At 38.2% G+C, this 17,653-nt stretch overlaps 1 pseudogene; it reads right to left on the reverse strand.

Moving 5' to 3' along the window:
* Positions 1-8,969: 8,969 nt before the first annotated feature.
* LOC121150961 lies at positions 8,970-9,061 on the reverse strand (annotated as a pseudogene).
* Between the last annotated feature and the right edge of the window lie 8,592 nt (positions 9,062-17,653).

Here is a 17,653-nt window from a genome sequence, read left to right on the forward strand (position 1 = left end):
TAGGTACAGTTTGCAGCTCGCCACGAAGTAGATGAGAAATTGGTCATCAGGCATAAAAGAGTGCTTTATCTTAGACATTTTCTTGCCTTTAAGTTAAAATGCGCGTGTTTGTGGAATGTGTCTCAAGTGGAATGTTGCTGTACTCCTTGTTGTAGTAATGACCCTTGGACTCTAATATAATACAGAGTTAAGATAAAGGAAGGCATTTTGTTTCACATGCACATATACTGACTGCAGTTTCCTCGCTGTTTTAAATTCTCAATGTTTACACATATTTGGGTTTTTCTTTTCTGTTAAGTATCCCAAATAGGCTGTTCTTTGTATTTCTCTGGTAGTACCTGAAAATATCCTGGGGCTTTTTATACAGCACCTGTATCCTCACTTTGTAAAACTACACTTAAGATTCACATGTAAAGGATTTTGTTATGAAATCTTTTGGATGAGTTTATTTTGCCAAGATTCAGGGCAGCTGCACCTAAGGTGGAAAATGAGCTGAGGAAAATAATGTTGCAGTGGGCCTCTTCAGTTATTGAGACCAATACAATCAGATGTTCCTCCAAGGAGGCATTACCTGGCTGCAGTGAAAATTGAAGTAAAAATGTTCAAGTATTATACAAAAGACATACCTTGCCAAGTAGTAAGAGGTTTTTCATAACAGCCACTTTACCTTTTTTCCTTTTTTTAAAGATTAATTTGTATTGGAAAGTCAGATTTACAGAGAAAAGGAGAGACAAAGAGTAGGATCTTTCATCCCTTGGTCTTGGTTCACTCCCCATGTGGCTGTGATGGCCAGAGCTGAGCTGATCCACAGCCAGGAACCAGGAGCCTCTTTTGGGTCTCCCATCCTCCACTGCTTTCCCAGTCCACAAGCAGGGAAAGTGGAGCAGCTAGAATACAAACTGGTACCCACATTGGATCCTGGTGCATACAAGGCAAGAACTTTAGCACTATGCTGCTGTGCCAGGTCCAACTTTATTTTGCCCAATTGAGTTAAGGTTAACTTTTTTTTTTTAAAGATTTATTTTTTTTATTATTTTTTTATTGGAAAGGCAGATATACAGAGAGGAGACACAGAGAGGAAGATCTTCCGTCCAATGATTCACTCCCCAAGTGAGCGCAACGGGCCGATGCTATGCCGATCCGAAGCCAGGAGCTTCTTCCGGGTCTCCCACGCGGGTGCAGGGTCCCAAAGCTTTGGGCCGTCCTGGACTGCTTTCCCAGGCCACAGGCAGGGAGCTGGAAGGGAAGCGGGGCTGCTGGGCTTAGAACCGGCGCCCATATGGGATCCCAGTGCAAGGCGAGGACCTTTAACCACTTGCGCCATCGCGCCGGGCCCAAGGTTAACTTTTAATTCCTCAAAAATGAAGAAATAGCGAAATTGTTAATTCCTGAAAATCTTTTAATAAGAAATACTTAAGGCTTGATATGTTTGTAATTTTGACTGTTAAGTTTTTCACATTATAAATTTGTCAGAAAATGTGTTTCAAAAAAATGTGTTACAAATGACAATGAAATTTTCAAATAGCTGATGGAACACCAACCACAGAAGCAGTACTCCACAATCGCACTTGATACAGATATGTTAATGTATCACTTATAACTTAACTACACTGAAATGACTGCTGTAAAAAGAAGTGTCTTTTTTTATGTAATAATTTTTCAAGTGTTAAATTACCTTCCACTTGGTCACTGGAACATTCCACAGTCTTCACTAGTAGTGCAGATATACAAAAAATAAATTCTATAGTTAAAATTTTAAGAAGTTGACTTCTCTATTAAATAAGGAAATGTTATACTTGGATAATTATATAAATTCATACCTGATATATTAAATGTATATGTATCTTTCCCAAAACTTAATTAGTCATTGCCTGAAGGTTGAACAGATCGGTTAAATCCGGATTGAAATAACTAACCAGTAAAGTCAGTTAAAGCTCACTTTCTACGTTGTTTTCCAATAATTTGGCTTTTTTTCCTTGAGATTTTTCTCCCTTAGTTTTTTTCACATGTTACTTGTTCTTCATCTTTACACACTTATGAAATTTTTTATTGAATTTTAAAAGCTTGATTGATGTTCTCTCACTAATTTGAAGATTTGTATATCTTTTTTTTTAAAGATTTATTTTTTTAATTTTTATTGGAAAGGCGGATAGACAGAGAGGAGAGACAGAGAGGAAGATCTTCTGTCCTCCCCAGGAGGCCGCAAGGGCTGGAGCTGAGCTAATCCGAAGCCAGGAGCCTCTTCTGGGTCTCCTACACGGGTGCCGGGTCCCAAAGCTTTGGGCCGTCCTTGACTGCTTTCCTGGGCCACAAGCAGGGAGCTGGCTGGGAAGTGGAGCTGCCGGGATTAGAACCGATACCCATGTGGGATCCCAGGCGTGAAAGGCAAGGACCTTAACCACTGTGCCATCGCGCCGGGCCCCCAGATTTGTATATTTTTATTGGGAAGGTAAATTTACAGAGAGAAGATAAGACAGAGGAGGAAAGGTCTTATCTGCTAGTTTACTCCCTAATTGGCTGCACCGGCCAGAGTTGAGCCCATCTGAAGTCAAGAGTCTCCCTGTGGGTTCAGGGTTCTAACGCTGTGGGCCACCTTCCACTGCTTTCCTCAGCCACAAGCAGGTGTTGGATGGGAAGTGGGCAGCTGGGATATGAACCTGTGTCGATATGGGCTATCTGCACTTGGAGATGGAGGATTAGACAGTTGAGCTATGGCGCTGGGCCCGTTTTTTCTCTCTCTGCCTTATGAATTATATATTTGTAACTTTTTCCTTAATTTTTACTGGTAGTCTCACTTCTCTCATCAAATTATAAAGTTTTCAAATCTTATTTCAATACTAGATTATATAACATGTTTAAATTATAGCTCCTAGGATTTATTTGGCTAATGTTTTCATGTGCAAATCTGTTATTAGTTCCTTTCAAAAGAAATTGAGTAGAGAAAATAAATCATTTATATGTGTATTCTTGTCCCTTTCTCTTGAAAGGCAATAATTTGATATGGTTTGATATAGGGGTTTAAAATACTGTGATTTTGACTTCTCTCAACTCAGAAAAATGACAGAAATTACATTTGTGGACCAGATGTACAATTAACTTCACTAGTCTATCTTCTGCCTGAAGAAATTCCAAATCACCTTAAAATCTAATATAGAGGTTTTGCTGTGGATTTGCCTCGCTGCCTTGGACCTGTTGCTCAAGGATGCTCTGAATTGGAGGGGGGTTGGGGGGAGAGAAAGAAAGAAAGAAAGAAAGAAAGAAAGAAAGAAAGAAAGAAAAAGGGAAAAAAAGTTTAACATGCTATCCAAAATTCTGTACCTGAATGTATGAGGTCCTTGTATTAATGGACCCTAGTTTTAGAAGTTTCCTGGGAAAGATGTTTACTTACTACAGCATTACTATTTTTAGAAACCAGTATCTGATTTTTTTTTCCTTCTCTTTCTGTTCTGCAAGCAACAAAAATACTTTCTACCCTGGAGTAGTTACATGTGACACATCAGTGTTGGACAGAACAGTAAAAACGAAACACAGTAACCTGAAAGAGACCCCCCCCATACATACAGCCTGAGTTTTAAAAAAAACAGACCCTCAAAGATTACGTCTTATTTACATTTACATTCTCCATGATGGTGGAGAACAGCGGATGTTGATGATTAGGCCTGGAATTGTTGGAAGAGAATAGGTATGAAGGTTAAAAGATAACTTGAAACAGTACTGTATGTTCATTGAAGCTGCTACAAAATCTGCATTTGGCAGAATTAATTAGGACTGCACACTATAAAACCGAAATAATGTAAGGTTGTAGATTTTATCAGTTGATTTCCTGATTTTATTATTGAACTAGTTGATGTTATCACTGGGGGAAATTAGATGAAGGGTTCTGGGACCTGCATTACTATTTTGTGCAACTTCCTGTGAATCTACATTTAAAAATTATCATTGAATTACGAAGAATACCATTCGTGTATATATATATGTTCCCGGTTAGTTTAGGAGGGGAATGTCTGGCACACAGACCATGTAAGACCTGCAGAATTATTTGTTCTGGCTCTGTCTAGGCAACCACAAGCAGGACTTGAAGTAAATCTAGAACAGGCTGATGTTTAAGTTGATAGTTTTGTGTAACCTGCAGATGACATTCTAAATATTCAAATGATCCTTAGGAAAAAGTTTTCCCCACCCCTACTATATAATATTGGCAGTAAAGGTACCTGTTGTAAACAGCTATTCTTTGCAGAAACCTACAATTTGTATGTATTATTTTTACTGATCCATGTTCACATGTATCTGCTAAACCACCTTCACATATATGCCTCTATACCAAATATCCAAGATAAAGTTTCCACTTGTACTTTGTGTATCTGGTTTTCCTAAATGTCTATCTTTTGCTCATTCTCCTTTTGTTAAAGCTTGCTTCTCTTTTACTTGCCAATTGCTCTTCAAAATAAACTAGAAATAATCTGGTATTACTCATCCTGTTGCTCATTGTTGCTTGTCGTAGAATCATGTGGTCAAGAGGTGTTGTGTTATTCAAATAGGTACTTAACATTTTAAGCTTTTTAACTGCAGAATGGGATAAAATATGTTCACATAACAGCATGTCGAGTGTAAGACCAGCAGATAAGAACTAATTTGAGGAAAGAGGGCAGTATGTATATGCTTGTTCCATTACCGTGTGGTTACTGTATGACTAACACATACCTTCCTTTAAATAGTTGAGAGACAGAGCTCCCATATGTAGGTTCACTCTCACAAGTGTTTGTGACATCCTTATCTATTCTAAGGCCAAAGAAATAACTGGGCACTCAATGCAGATCTCCCACAAGAGGGGTCGGGGGTCAGGAGGATGGTAAAAACCCACGTGCTTGAGTCAGGAGCCAAGGAGAACCAGGCACTTAGCCTTGTTTAATCACTAGGCCAAATACCCACCTGACCTTAAAGCTTTTAATATGTGAGTATTAATTGTGTTGAACCAATGAAAGAATATAAGGTGTAAAATGGAAGTATAGAAAATGTTTTTCATACCGTGCAATGTCAGATATATGTCCCTGAGCCGTTTTAATTGTGTATGGTGTCTATGAAAAAAGGGCACTCATTTATTTTATGTGTGGATATCCAGTTTTTACCTTCAGAATAATTTTTTGAAAAGGTTGTTACTTTCCCATTGACTTTTCTTGGCATTCTGATGGAAAATTGATTGACTAAAAAATGTGGGTGGTTATTTCTTATCTCAAAATTCTATTCTGTTGATTTATATCTTTGTATGCTGTTTCATTATTTGCTTCGTAGCAAGCTTTGAAGTTGGGATGCCTGAGTCCCTCAACTCATCCTTTTCAAGCTCATTTTGGCTATTCTGAAACCCTTTTGTTTCTTAGGATAAGTTTGAAGTTTCTTTGAAGAAACCAGTTTGTTCGATAGAGATTATGTCAGATATTTAGTTTGATGGATAATGTTGCCATTTTAACAAATTGAATAAATTGGCTAATTTTTTTTGTTACAAAGAGTGATAAACCCATTAAGTGTTACATTCCATATATATTTTTAAAATATTTAATTATTTTCATTAGAAAGTCAGATATACAGAGAGGAAGATGCTTCCTCTGCTGACTCAATCCTCAAGTGGCCACAATGGCTGGAGCTCTGCTATTTCATGGCCAGGAGCCTCTTCTGGGTCTCCCACGCAGGTGCAAGGTACTAAGGCTTTGGGCTGTCCTCTGCTGCTTTCTCAGGCCACCAGAGCTGCAAGGGAATTGGGGCTGCTGGGACTATAACCAGCTTCCATATGGGATCCCGGGGCATGCAAGGTGAGGACTTTAGCAACCAGGCTACCACTCTGGACCCTAAATTCAGTATTTTATAAGAAATAACGTTAAAATAATGAGTAAAGCATCACTTACAATATTTAAATGTCCTTAATGTCAGACTTATGTTAAGATGGCTAGGTTTTCATTGCTGCTTTAGCACTCTGATTATACGTGGTTTTGGTCACAGTAAGGCAATTTAGTTGAATTTAGTGAAATGAAAAGGAGAGGACTTAAGGGATTCTTTGAAAGACTCTTGGTGACCTCATATTGGTCCTCTGTCCTTGTTTGAGAATCACTTTTCCAATGGAAAAAAATACACAATATATTTGGAAACTCAAAGACCTGTTTAAACTACCATGTAACTGACACGAGTGACCTGATTTTTAGATTGGTTACTTCGTCTCTTGGACTATTTCATCTTAATCTGTAAAGTGGGAGTAATGAACAGCTCATTTGAGAATTTGTATAAGGAAGATCTAAAGTAAACCTGTAAAGGTTTTAGTATATAGAAACCACTAAGGAAAATATGATATTTGTTCATCCTTGCTGGTGTTTTTTATATAGGAACAACTAATTTTTTTTTCAGTGAAAAGTTTACAGATCACAAGATGGTAACCACCACATAAATTCATTGTAATAGTATTTCCTTAAGAGCCAAAAGTCATAAATTTTCATGATTAGTCTTCTGAAATACAAATGTTGATGAATGCATAAAGGAAAGGACCAACAAAAAAGGAAACAAAATCTCAGAAATAGGCAAGGAAAATTAGTGCCTCCTTTAAAACATTTTTTTAACTCACCACAGTGTATCTATTCACTTGAAGAATGGAGAAAATTGCAAAATTTCTGACTTAAATTAGAGAATTTTGCTTTGGCTTGCATTTTCCATACTTTTTTTTGTTTAATATTTTATCATTTTATTTCATTGGAAAGGCAAATTTACAGAGAGAAGGAGACACAGAGAGAAAGATATTCAATTCACTGGTTCACTCCACAGATGGCCACAGTGACCAGACCTGAGCCAGTCTGGAGCCAAGTGCCAGGAGCCAGTCTTCTAGGTCTCCCACTTGCATGTAGGGTCCCAAGGCTTTGGGCCAACCACCACTGCTTTTCCAGACCACAAGTAGGGAGCTGGATGGGAAGTGGAACAGTTTGGGCACAAACTAGTGCCCATATGGGATGCCAGTGTTTGCAGGTGCAGGATTGGTTGGTTGGACCATTGCACCAGCCCCTGCATTTTTCCTATGAAATAGGAATATATCAAGTCCTTAATGATTCACCAAATACGGACCAAATCACTTATAAAGCTCTAAAGTGGACTAGTGTTGACATAGCAGGTAAACACCATTTGTTTTCATCCAAAGTGCTGCACTTGTGATCCAGCTACTTGATAATTAATTGCCTAGGATAAGTGGTGGAAGCTGAAGCCATCCTTGGATACTTAACCACAATAAAGGGAGACCTGGCTCTTGCCATCAGTCTTGCTCAGCACTGGCTGTTGTGGCTTCCTGCAGAGTGAGCCAGCAGATGGAGAATCTGTCTCCCTTTCTGTGACTTTGGTTTCAAATAAATAACAAAAAATAAATAGACTGCATCATTACAGGAATAACTGAGTTTATATGTAAAGCTAGCATGATATAATTATATGTAAAGGAAAGACTTGGTGGATTTGCTCAACATCCATTCAGTATATATTAAAATCATAGTTTCTTGTTTTGGCTGTTTAATACAAAGAACCCTTGCCTTTGTGAATCTTATTTTATAGTGAATGAGACAAAGAAATTGTGTGTTGCTGTGTGAGAAATATCAGAAATTACTGTAATGTAGAAGAAACAGGTTGAAAGATTAGAGATAGATGGAATAGAACATAAGGCCTGTTTGAGTTATTTATTGATTTCTTATATGAGAGGAGATAGGGAAAGACCGACTGAGTGTGCCCATTTGCTGAGTTACTCCCCCCAAATACCCACAAGGACCAGGTCTGTGCTGAGCCAAGGTTTGAAGCCAGAAACTGAACCTTACTCCAGCTGCCTAGGCTATCATTGTTACCTCTCAGAATTTACTTTTAGTAGGAGCCACAGATGTGGACATGAACCCTGAAGTCCTGCATGTAAGACAGACATCTTAACTGTTTCACTAAATGCCAACCCCGGGCCTGATTTTTTTAAAAAAATTTTTATGTTTATTTTATTTATTTAAGAAATTGACAGAGATCTTCCCTCTGCTGGTTCACTCTCCAGATGCCCACAGCAGTTAGAACTAGGCCAGGCTGAAGCTAGGAGTGAGAAGTTTGATTCTGACCTCCCACGTGCATAACAGGAACCCACACTGGAGCAGTACCTACTGCCTCCCAGGGTGCACAAGTGAGGAAACTACATTAGGAGCAGAAATGGGACTCAAACCCAAGGAATCCAGTATTGGTTGTAAGCATTCCCTGTGATGTCTTAACCTGTCTGAAGTATTTCTTTTAGCCAGAGTAGTCAGCAAAAACATCTGTTGGTGAGCAAACACCTGAATGAAATGAAAAAGTAAGCCATGGCGTAGATAAGGGAAGAACCTTATCGCTGGAAAGGCCTTGGGATGGGACAAACTAGCATGCAGGTGGAAGTCAGCTTGTTTACAGAGTTTAGCTGAGGATAGGATTTCAAGGAACAACTGCCTCCAGTTTGTAGTAGTATCTGAGATGGTTGTTAGCTAATATGTTACTTCCACATGAGAGGCTTTTCATCCCAAAAGTTAACTTTTAGGGGACACTTGGAAAGTCTAGGCCCAAATCGTGAATTGCCACAAATCAAAGAATTTCTGTTTCTGAAAGATATTAAGCTTTGTTTTTTTGTTTACCTGCACTTTTATCGACTGCTAAAGCTTTGGATTAGAAGGTGGCTTTTCCCTAGTTGCCTGCTTGTGTTTGTCTTTTTCCAGTGGTTGTGAGAAGGGAGGAAGGGGAGGAATTTAGTTTATGTCTTTTGGGTAAACTCCTGTGCATGTCTGACATTATACAGAAATTGGCCAAAGTCTCAGCCTTTCCTTGAACTTTTCTGCCATCAAAAGCCATTGCTAAGGGGCCCTTTATCTCTATACTGCATGTTTCATATTCTTCAGATAACTACAGAATGTTGTCTTATTCTCTTTTTGTTCTTTTCTCTTCCTCCTTACTTATTGATTTTTAATATGGAACGCTTCATGAATTTGCATGTCATCCTTGTGCAGGGACCATCCTCATCATTGCAATTTTAATATATGCTGTGGAAGCGAGCACTCCCCCTCCTTGATGGAGAGAAAGAAGCTAAAAGCTGAGGGAGAGAAAATTCAGCTAGTCTCAGTCAAAGTGAGATGTTGGCATAATGCTGCATCAGTATCATTATCACCTGTCCCCCTGTTACTTCCTTTTTCCTGGACCCTCTTCCCCTCAATTAGAGAATGGAAACTAAGGTGTGGATAAGGATGGGGAGTTTTCTTTGTGTAGGCCCAAAACGTGCCTCCTTGTCTACTTGTACTCCAAATGGATAGAATAGAGTAGTAACCTTCCAGGTATGCTCAGTGGGTAATAACCTCCCCTTTTTTATATATATGGTTCAGCATCCTCCTTAGGCTTATAGATTGTGTTGTTTGAAAAGCTAAATGTGGTCCTCATAAGAGTGTGTTGGGTCCTGTCACAGAACCAAACACATAAAAGCTGTGTGAATTTAGTTTTTTTTTTTTTTCCTTACCACTAGAAAGAAGTGTTTGAAGGAGATTTTTTAAATCTGTTTTTAAATTATTTTGATAATGATTCATTCAATTTGAGGAAACAGCCTCAGATTTAAGTACTTGTACTTAGGCATTTTTGCCAACTTCTATACCTTGAAGTCAAACTTGTTTCATGTTTATTATTAAGTATTTTCAGCTTATAAGCATCTGGCGACTGACCAGAAAGCCAAACCAGTGGTTAATAATCTCCCCTTTTTTTATATTTATGGTAACCAGTGTAGAGTAAATATGAATACAAAATGCACAAGTGGTAAATATACCATTTGATGAATTTTTGACAGAGCATATACATCTTTCCAGAATATGTATCCATGATGATTAAGAACATCACCATTACCTCAGAAAGTCTTCTTGTTCTTTCCTGGATATTCCCATGCCTCAAAAAGTAATCAAAGTTCTGACTTCTCTACTGTGTAGAGAATACATTGTGTTTGCCTGTTACCCAATTTATGCGAATGAAATCATACAGAATACACTTGCTCTCTTTGTGTGCAAGGCTTCTTTCAAAATCAACATGTGTTTCTAATCTATCCATTTTGTTGCATATACAAATGGTTGGTTTTCTATATCCAAGTTGAATAAATTTCATTGAATAAATATATGGTTCATTTGTCACTATGTTGATGCTTATCTGTACTATTTTGATCCTTTTACTGTTTAGGAAATTATGTGGCTCACATGCAAAAAGGTCTAAAATTCTCAAATAAGAAATACATGTTAGCGTGCAATACAATACACACAACCTTTTTAATTTTAAATACACTTGAAAAGCAGAGTTGAGAAGAATGACAGGGAGAATCTTCTATCTGCTGGTTCTGTTTTCCCAGATGGCTGAAAAGATCAGGGCTGGGCCAGACAGAGCAAAAGCCAGGAACCTAGAGCTTCTTCCAGGTCTCCCAAGTAGGTCAGGGTACCAAGGACTTGGACTGTCTTGTGCTGCCTTTTCAGGTGCATTAGAGGAAAGCTGGATCCATAATGGAGCAGCCTGGTCTTGAACCAGCACCTAGATGGGATGTTGGTGGTTCAGGCAGTGGCTTTACTCCCTTTGCCACAGTGCCAGCCCTCACTAGTTCTTTTATTATTGTTTTCCATTACTTTATTTTACTAGTTCATGGAATTAGTTAAAAGTAGGCCGGCTGTAAATGTGAATACTGCCAAATGCTATAGGATTTCTTGCTATTCTCAGTAATATAAAAAGTAGATAGGAAGATTACTTTAAAGCATTCTTTTTATAAGTTTCGGACTTTCCTGTTAAAACCTTAGAATTAACTTGCTTTTGCCTCTGTCGTTGATTAAATTTAGTAATTGGTGTTTCTATTAATTAGATGTATTTTAGTGTGTAGTTTTCCCGTCCTGCATTTTATCTACATTTACAGGATGTAAAGTCGTTACATTTTTGAGATAGAAGTTTCTTTTTTTTTTTTTTAAGATTTATTTAATTTTTTTTAGAGAGGCAGAAGGAGATAAAGACAAATCTTGCATCCACTGGCTCACTCCCCAGGTGGCTACAATGGCTGCAGCTCAGCTGATACCAAGCCAAGAGCATCCTCCAGGTCTCCCACCCCTGGTGTCCTGAGGAGGAAGGGTGTAGAGTCTCAAGGCTTTGGGGAATCCTCTGCTGCTTTCCCAGGCGGCCAGCAGGGAGCTGAATGGAAAGTGCAGCAGCCAGGATAGGAACCAGCACCCACATGGGATCCTGGCAGATGCAAAGCCTTAAGTAGAAGTTTTTAAAGAATGTCAATCTGCAAATATCACATACTGTATGATTTCTTTTCTAGAATATTTCCAGAATAGGCAAATCTGTGAAGACAGAACAAAGCAGGTTATATTTCTTTAGGGTATGAGAGGAAGAACAGGAAGTGATTTTTGAGGTAATATGGTGCTCTTATGGGGTGATGAAAACTTTGCAAATAAAAGTTGGTTATGCAACATTGTGAATTCACTAAATACCACTGATTTAAACCTTTAAAATCTCTCATTGTGTTACAGGATTTTTCACCTCAATTAAAAAAAAAAAAGACTGTTAGCCTGACATCAATTTTCCACATGAATCAGTCTTGATCTAGAGATTTTTTTTTAGTTTTTAATGAACTTTATTACTTTTTGATAAACATTACTATCACTTCTTCCTGTTGCAACTTTTTAAATGGCAGCTTTTAGTTTAAAAACTTATACCCTAACCTAGATTGTCTTTTCCATCATGTTTTCATATGACAATTTTTAAATTAATTTTTTTGTTTCTCATTTTGCTACAGAGAAATTTTGTCTTGGTATGTTATTTACTGTACACATTCTATAGCCTTTTTAAAGATTGTTTTGATTATGGATGATCCTTAAAACAAGAGAGAAGAAAGTCTAATTTAGTATTAGCATATGAGCTATTATGTAGTTTTTATTTATTTCAGCATTGAGATGCAGAACACAGTGATAAAACAGGTGCCAGAATTAACTAATTATTAAATGCAATTTGTGACTATCACTTACACTTTCAGAAAGGACTTATCCATCTTTCTAGATAACATTTTTTTCTTGCTTTACGTGACATTTGTGAAAATGTCAACAACAAAGATGTTAACTCTAGGACTTTCACTTTGTGAAAAATGACACTGAGAACACAGAAATGACTGCTTAGTAAATTGTTTCTGTCTTTAAAGGCTACAGACATACCTCTGGCTCAACTCTACTGGGGATTAATTTGAGTCAAAGTTTTAATATAAAAAGTTGCAGCTTCTGCTTTTCTTTTTCTCTTCGTGTTTTCTATGAAATGTTAGAATCTCAGTAGATGATCTTTTTAAATGAATTATAAGAGGCATAGATTTACACCTGCGTTTTTTCATCCACAATGGTGAAAGCTAATTGATAACATTGATTCAATTTCTTTTACATGTTCTGTCTGTCATAACATTTGAATCCAATCATTTTGTATCATGTCCTTCTGTACTGCAGAACTCCTACCTGGCATATTGGGTTTCAGAACTATTACAGTAGTTGTCCTTCATGCACAGCTGGTATATTCTGGAACTAAGTGGATTCCTGAAGCCTCAGATAGTTTCTTCCAGTTTTTAAATCGGGTATGGGAAGAGATTGACTATAATAACACTAAAATAGAACAGTTATAGTATACTGTAATAAAAGTTAACTTTTGAGTGTGATTTCAAATATCTGGTTGTGTTATGCTCAGCCCTCTTGTGATGGTATGAGGTGATAAAATGCTACCTGTTGAGATGTGAAGTGAGGTGATGAGATAGCCCATAAAGTAACCACTGGGGTTACTACAAAGGGTTACTTGAATTAAGAGCACAGAGTACTGCAGTAGTTGATCTGGTAACCAGTGAAACTACTAAGTGACTAATGAGTGGGTAGTTTATGAAGTATGAATGTGCTGGACAGAGAAATGATTCACATTGCCAGCAAGACAGAGTAGGATGACATAATGTTTCTACATGCTGTTCACAATGGCATGCAATTTAAATTTAAATTTTCTGCAGTGTTTCAGACTAGCATTGACCTTGGGTATTGAAACCATAGTGAAACCACAAGTAACATGTACTACTGAATTTGCCCAAAGATAACGAATAGTTAATAATTCAGCCAGGACTTAAACTTTAAATCTAACTTCATGCAATCCAAAGTATAAGTCATTGTGGGAGTTAACCAGGCCAATTAATGTGCCTTTTGTTTCCTGGGATCTAATGGAGGCAAATTATTTGGAACATTTAGTATAACTAGCTTCTCAGACATATTACAGTTATATTCCATATCTATTTAAGACTATAATATTGATGTTAAAAATCCTACTTGCTTACAGCTAATTGCTTTTGTACTTAGAAGACCTTTCCTGTTGACTCACTTCTATCACTTAGAGAGATAAAAATATCTATCGGTTCTGTTGAATAAATGGCCATGTAGTCCAACTTTTTACAGTTATTCTCTAGTTAGTTGATTCAGATGAGTTCTAATTTACTCACTGATCACAGTTTCAAGATTAATTGGGTATCTGGTAGTGATTTTCTGTCAATCTATAATTAAAACTTTTATCTGGCCAGTTTGATGGAACTGGTTAATAGATTCAGCCAGACTGATATGTCTTTTTCTTTCTCATAGAAGGTCAGAAAAAAGAATTAGAAAAGGGAGAGACTGCCCATCATAGGTAGACAAATAGTAAAAAACTGAAAGCTGAAATCAGTGAAGAAAGTGTGACCATGGAAAGCATCCGTCAAGTAGTTTAAAGGCACAGATATTTAACATCGTATAATGTAGCTGTAAATTTTCAGTGTTGACTTTTTAAAAAAACCTGCCAAGGTTTCCGTATTACATACTGATATTTTATTTGTGAATAATGAAAAACAGAGTATTGCAACTGTCATCTACAAAATGTTTTTTGTTCTGTTTTTTGTTTTTGTTTTGCGGGTGCATTAAAATGAAATCACTGAATTTGCATAGGAACACTGATGTTTATTTCAAACTCACCATTGCCAAATTATTTGTCATGTGCTAGAAGAACTTGTTCAAGTGGAATATTCTAATTATTCAGCTTTTTGAATTGAGTACGATATCAGAAATAATTGCTAAGCTGTATTGAAAATGTTTTTCATTATTTGATTCATTAAGCTTTAGATTTTAAATCAGTTTACATTGAAGTAAATGTTTATTTTCACATGAAAATGATGTCTTGTTTCCAGTATTTATTTTGAAGCTTATAGCTTCAAAATGAGCCTGTACTGCCTAGTGTCTGCTAATTGCAGAATTGAGAAGTCAGCATAAATTGCCAGTGATATAAGTAAAAAGTAACTTCAGGGTGACAGTTTCAGTTTTTTATTTCACAGAAGACAAATTTAACTCCCATTGCCTTCCATTCACTTTCCACATGTCCATAGTTGCCCAGACCAGGCCATGTTGAAGCCAAGTTAATTCTCAATATGATTCTTCCATGTGACTGACAGAGATGCAAATATTTGAGATGTTGTTTAGGATGTTGATGTTTAACTGGCAGAATTCTAAACTCCAACTTTCTCACTTTGTTGTACTTTAGATTTTTTAAAAGATTTTATTTTTATTGGAAAGACAGGTATACATAGAGAAGGCAAGACAGAGAGGAAGAGCTTCCATCTGATGATTCACTCCCCAGGTAACTGCAACGGCCAGAGCTAAGCCAATCTGAAGCCAGGCGCCCTGAGCCTCTTCCGGGTATCCCACACGGGTGCAGAGTCCCAAGGCTTTGGCCCGTCCCCCATACTTTCCCAGGCCACAAGCAGGGTGCTGGATGGGAAGTGGCGCTGCTGGGATTAGAACCAGCACCCATCTGGGATTCTGGCATGTGCAAGGCGAGGATTTCAGCAGCTGGGCTACCGTGCCAGGCCCGTATTACAGATTTTTAAAAATAGCTTCTTACCGGAGCCAGTGCTCTGGCATAGCATGCTAAAGCCTCCACCTTTTGCACTGCACTTCTTCAACTCCCAGCTATTTTACTTCTTCCGCGTATCCCATATGGGTGCAGGTCCCAAGGACTTGAGCTGTCCTCTGCTGCTTTTCCAGGCCACAAGTTGGGAACTGGATGGGAAGTGGAGCTGCTGGGATATGAACTGACATTCATATGAGGTGCTGGCACTTGCAGGTGGCTCATCTTTTTTTTTTTTTTTTTAAGATTTCTTTATTTTTATTGGAAAGGCAGATACGTAAGAAAGGAGGAAAGACAGAAAGGAAGATCATTCATCTGATGATTCACTCCCCTAGTGAGCGCAACGGCTGGCGCCGTGCTGACCCAAAGCCTGGAGCCAGGAACCTCTTTCAGGTCTCCCTCGTGGGTGCAGGTTCCCAAGGCTTTGGGCTGTCCTCAGCTGCTTTCCCATACCACAGGCAGGGAGCTGGATGGAAAGCAGGGCCGCTAGGATTAGAACCGGTGTCCATATGGGATTCTGGCACGTGCAAAGCAAGGACTTTAGCCACTACGCTATTGCGCCAGGCCCTTGTCTTACTAACTGTTAAACCAGGGTAGAAAGATGGATAGGTATATAGTTATAAATAGATTTTTAAAGGATTTGCTAATTTAAAAGGTGGAATTACAGAGATGGAAAGACATACAGAGAGGTATTTTCCATTCTCTGGTTCACTTCCCACATATCCACAAAACCAAGAGTGGATCGAGTCAGACAGAACCTTATAAGCTGTATCCAGATTCCCATAGAAATGTGTGGGCCCAAGTACTTGGATTATCTTCTATTGCTTTCCAGGCACAATAGAAAACAGCTGAATTAGAAATAAAGCAGCTAGGACTCTGATGCCCTCATTGGATGCCCACGTTACAGGTGATAGTGAAAACTACTCTGCCACAGTTCTGGTTCCCAGGGTAGAGTACTAAGTGAAGTTTAAGCAGATCAGCTTAATAGCCTGTTTCTTATGAACATTACTCAGTGTCTATTCTCTGAAGTTCTAGTTATGTGCATTTTTAAAAATAATATTCCTGAACTTACATTTAGCCAAACTAGAGGAAATGCTGTGTTTCATATTGTAATATATTGCAATACCCAGATCTTTTTTATGAATCAGTATGTCTTATAATATTTTATTAAATGTCTCATGGCAAAAGGCGAACAGTAATGATTTGTGTAAATTTTCAAAAGTTCAGAATTAACAATGTTTCCAGATTATCACTAATAAAGGAGGAGCAGGCAGGAATTTATCTGCAGCAGTGGCAAAAGAAGGACTAAGAAACATCAAAATATGGTTCTTCATGATCTCTAAGGAAAGAAGTTTGGGCTTGGCTTCCACGAGATTGCCACAGCTCAGTCTGATAATGTTTTAAAAAGGTTTAATTTTATTGGAAAGCCAGATTTTACAGAGCGAGGAGAAACAAAGAGGAGAGTCTTCCTTTCACTAGGTCAATCTCCAAATGACTGCAATAGCCAGAGCTGAGCCAATCTGAAGCTGCATCCAGGAGCTTTTTGCTGGTTTCACATATGGCAGCAGGGGCACAAGGACTTGAGCCATCCTCTGCTGCTTTCCCAGGCCGTAAGCAGAGAGCTGGGTTGGAAGCAGAGCGGCTGGCACATTAACTGACACCCACACGGGATGCTGGCACTAGTACGTGAAGAATTCGTATGCTATGACACTGTGTGAGCCCCAATCTCATGGTCTTAATCAACATTTTTTACATTTCTATTACGATTGCAAAATATGCTTTGAAGTGGTTTTTTTTTTTAACAGTTTATATAGTTACATAACCTAGCATGTTGCAATTTACTGTCCAATATAGATTCTGTTTTTTCTTTCCTTTTTTGCTTTTGTTTTGTTTGGGTTTTAAGCTCATCTGAAAGGATGGTGGTGGAAGTGGAGACAGACAGAGATAATCTTCATCTGGTAGTACATTTTCCAAAATGGCCACAAAATCCTGGCCTTCTGCAGCTGAATCTTGGAGTACAGAGCTTTGTCCGGGTCCCATGTGAGTGCCAGGGGCCCTTAGGCCATTTTCTGCTGTTTTCTCAGGTATGTTAGTGGAAAGCTAAGCAGCTAGGGTTCAGATTGGCATCTGTAGACAGTGACTTAACCCACTGCACCATACTGCTGATCGCCGTGCAGATTTTCTTAGGGAGATTTTTGAACAGATACATTGAGACTCAGTTCACCCACCATAAATTTCACCCTGAGTGTTTGCTGAGTTTTGGTATTTGGTATTTCCCATTATATAGCTTTCACCAAATCTAATGTTAGAACATTTTTGTCACTCCAAATAGGAAGAATATACTTTCTAGTACCTCCCACATCCTCCCCCTTTTCTTGCCACTTATCATTCACTGCTCAAGGCTTGCCTATTCTGTGCATTGCATATACGTGAACTTGAATAATAGGTGGTCTTTTATCTGTTAACATTTTCAAGGTTCCTCATGTTGCATGAGTCAGTACCTTAACTTTTTTATTAAATGGCATGCTATTTAACTATCATGTTTCCTTCATGCAAGAGTTTGTAAATTTAGGGTTTTTAAACTATTGATTATCAGCACTGCTAGAAACATTCATGGGCAAAGTTTTTGTCTTATTTCTCTTGGGTATATACCTAGCGTTGCATTGGGTCACATGGTAATACACTAAGCCACTGACCAACT

This window comes from Ochotona curzoniae, unplaced genomic scaffold (assembly GCF_017591425.1).
Source record: "Ochotona curzoniae isolate NIBS_2020 unplaced genomic scaffold, NIBS_Ocur_1.0 contig_2210, whole genome shotgun sequence".
Lineage (NCBI taxonomy): Eukaryota > Metazoa > Chordata > Mammalia > Lagomorpha > Ochotonidae > Ochotona > Ochotona curzoniae.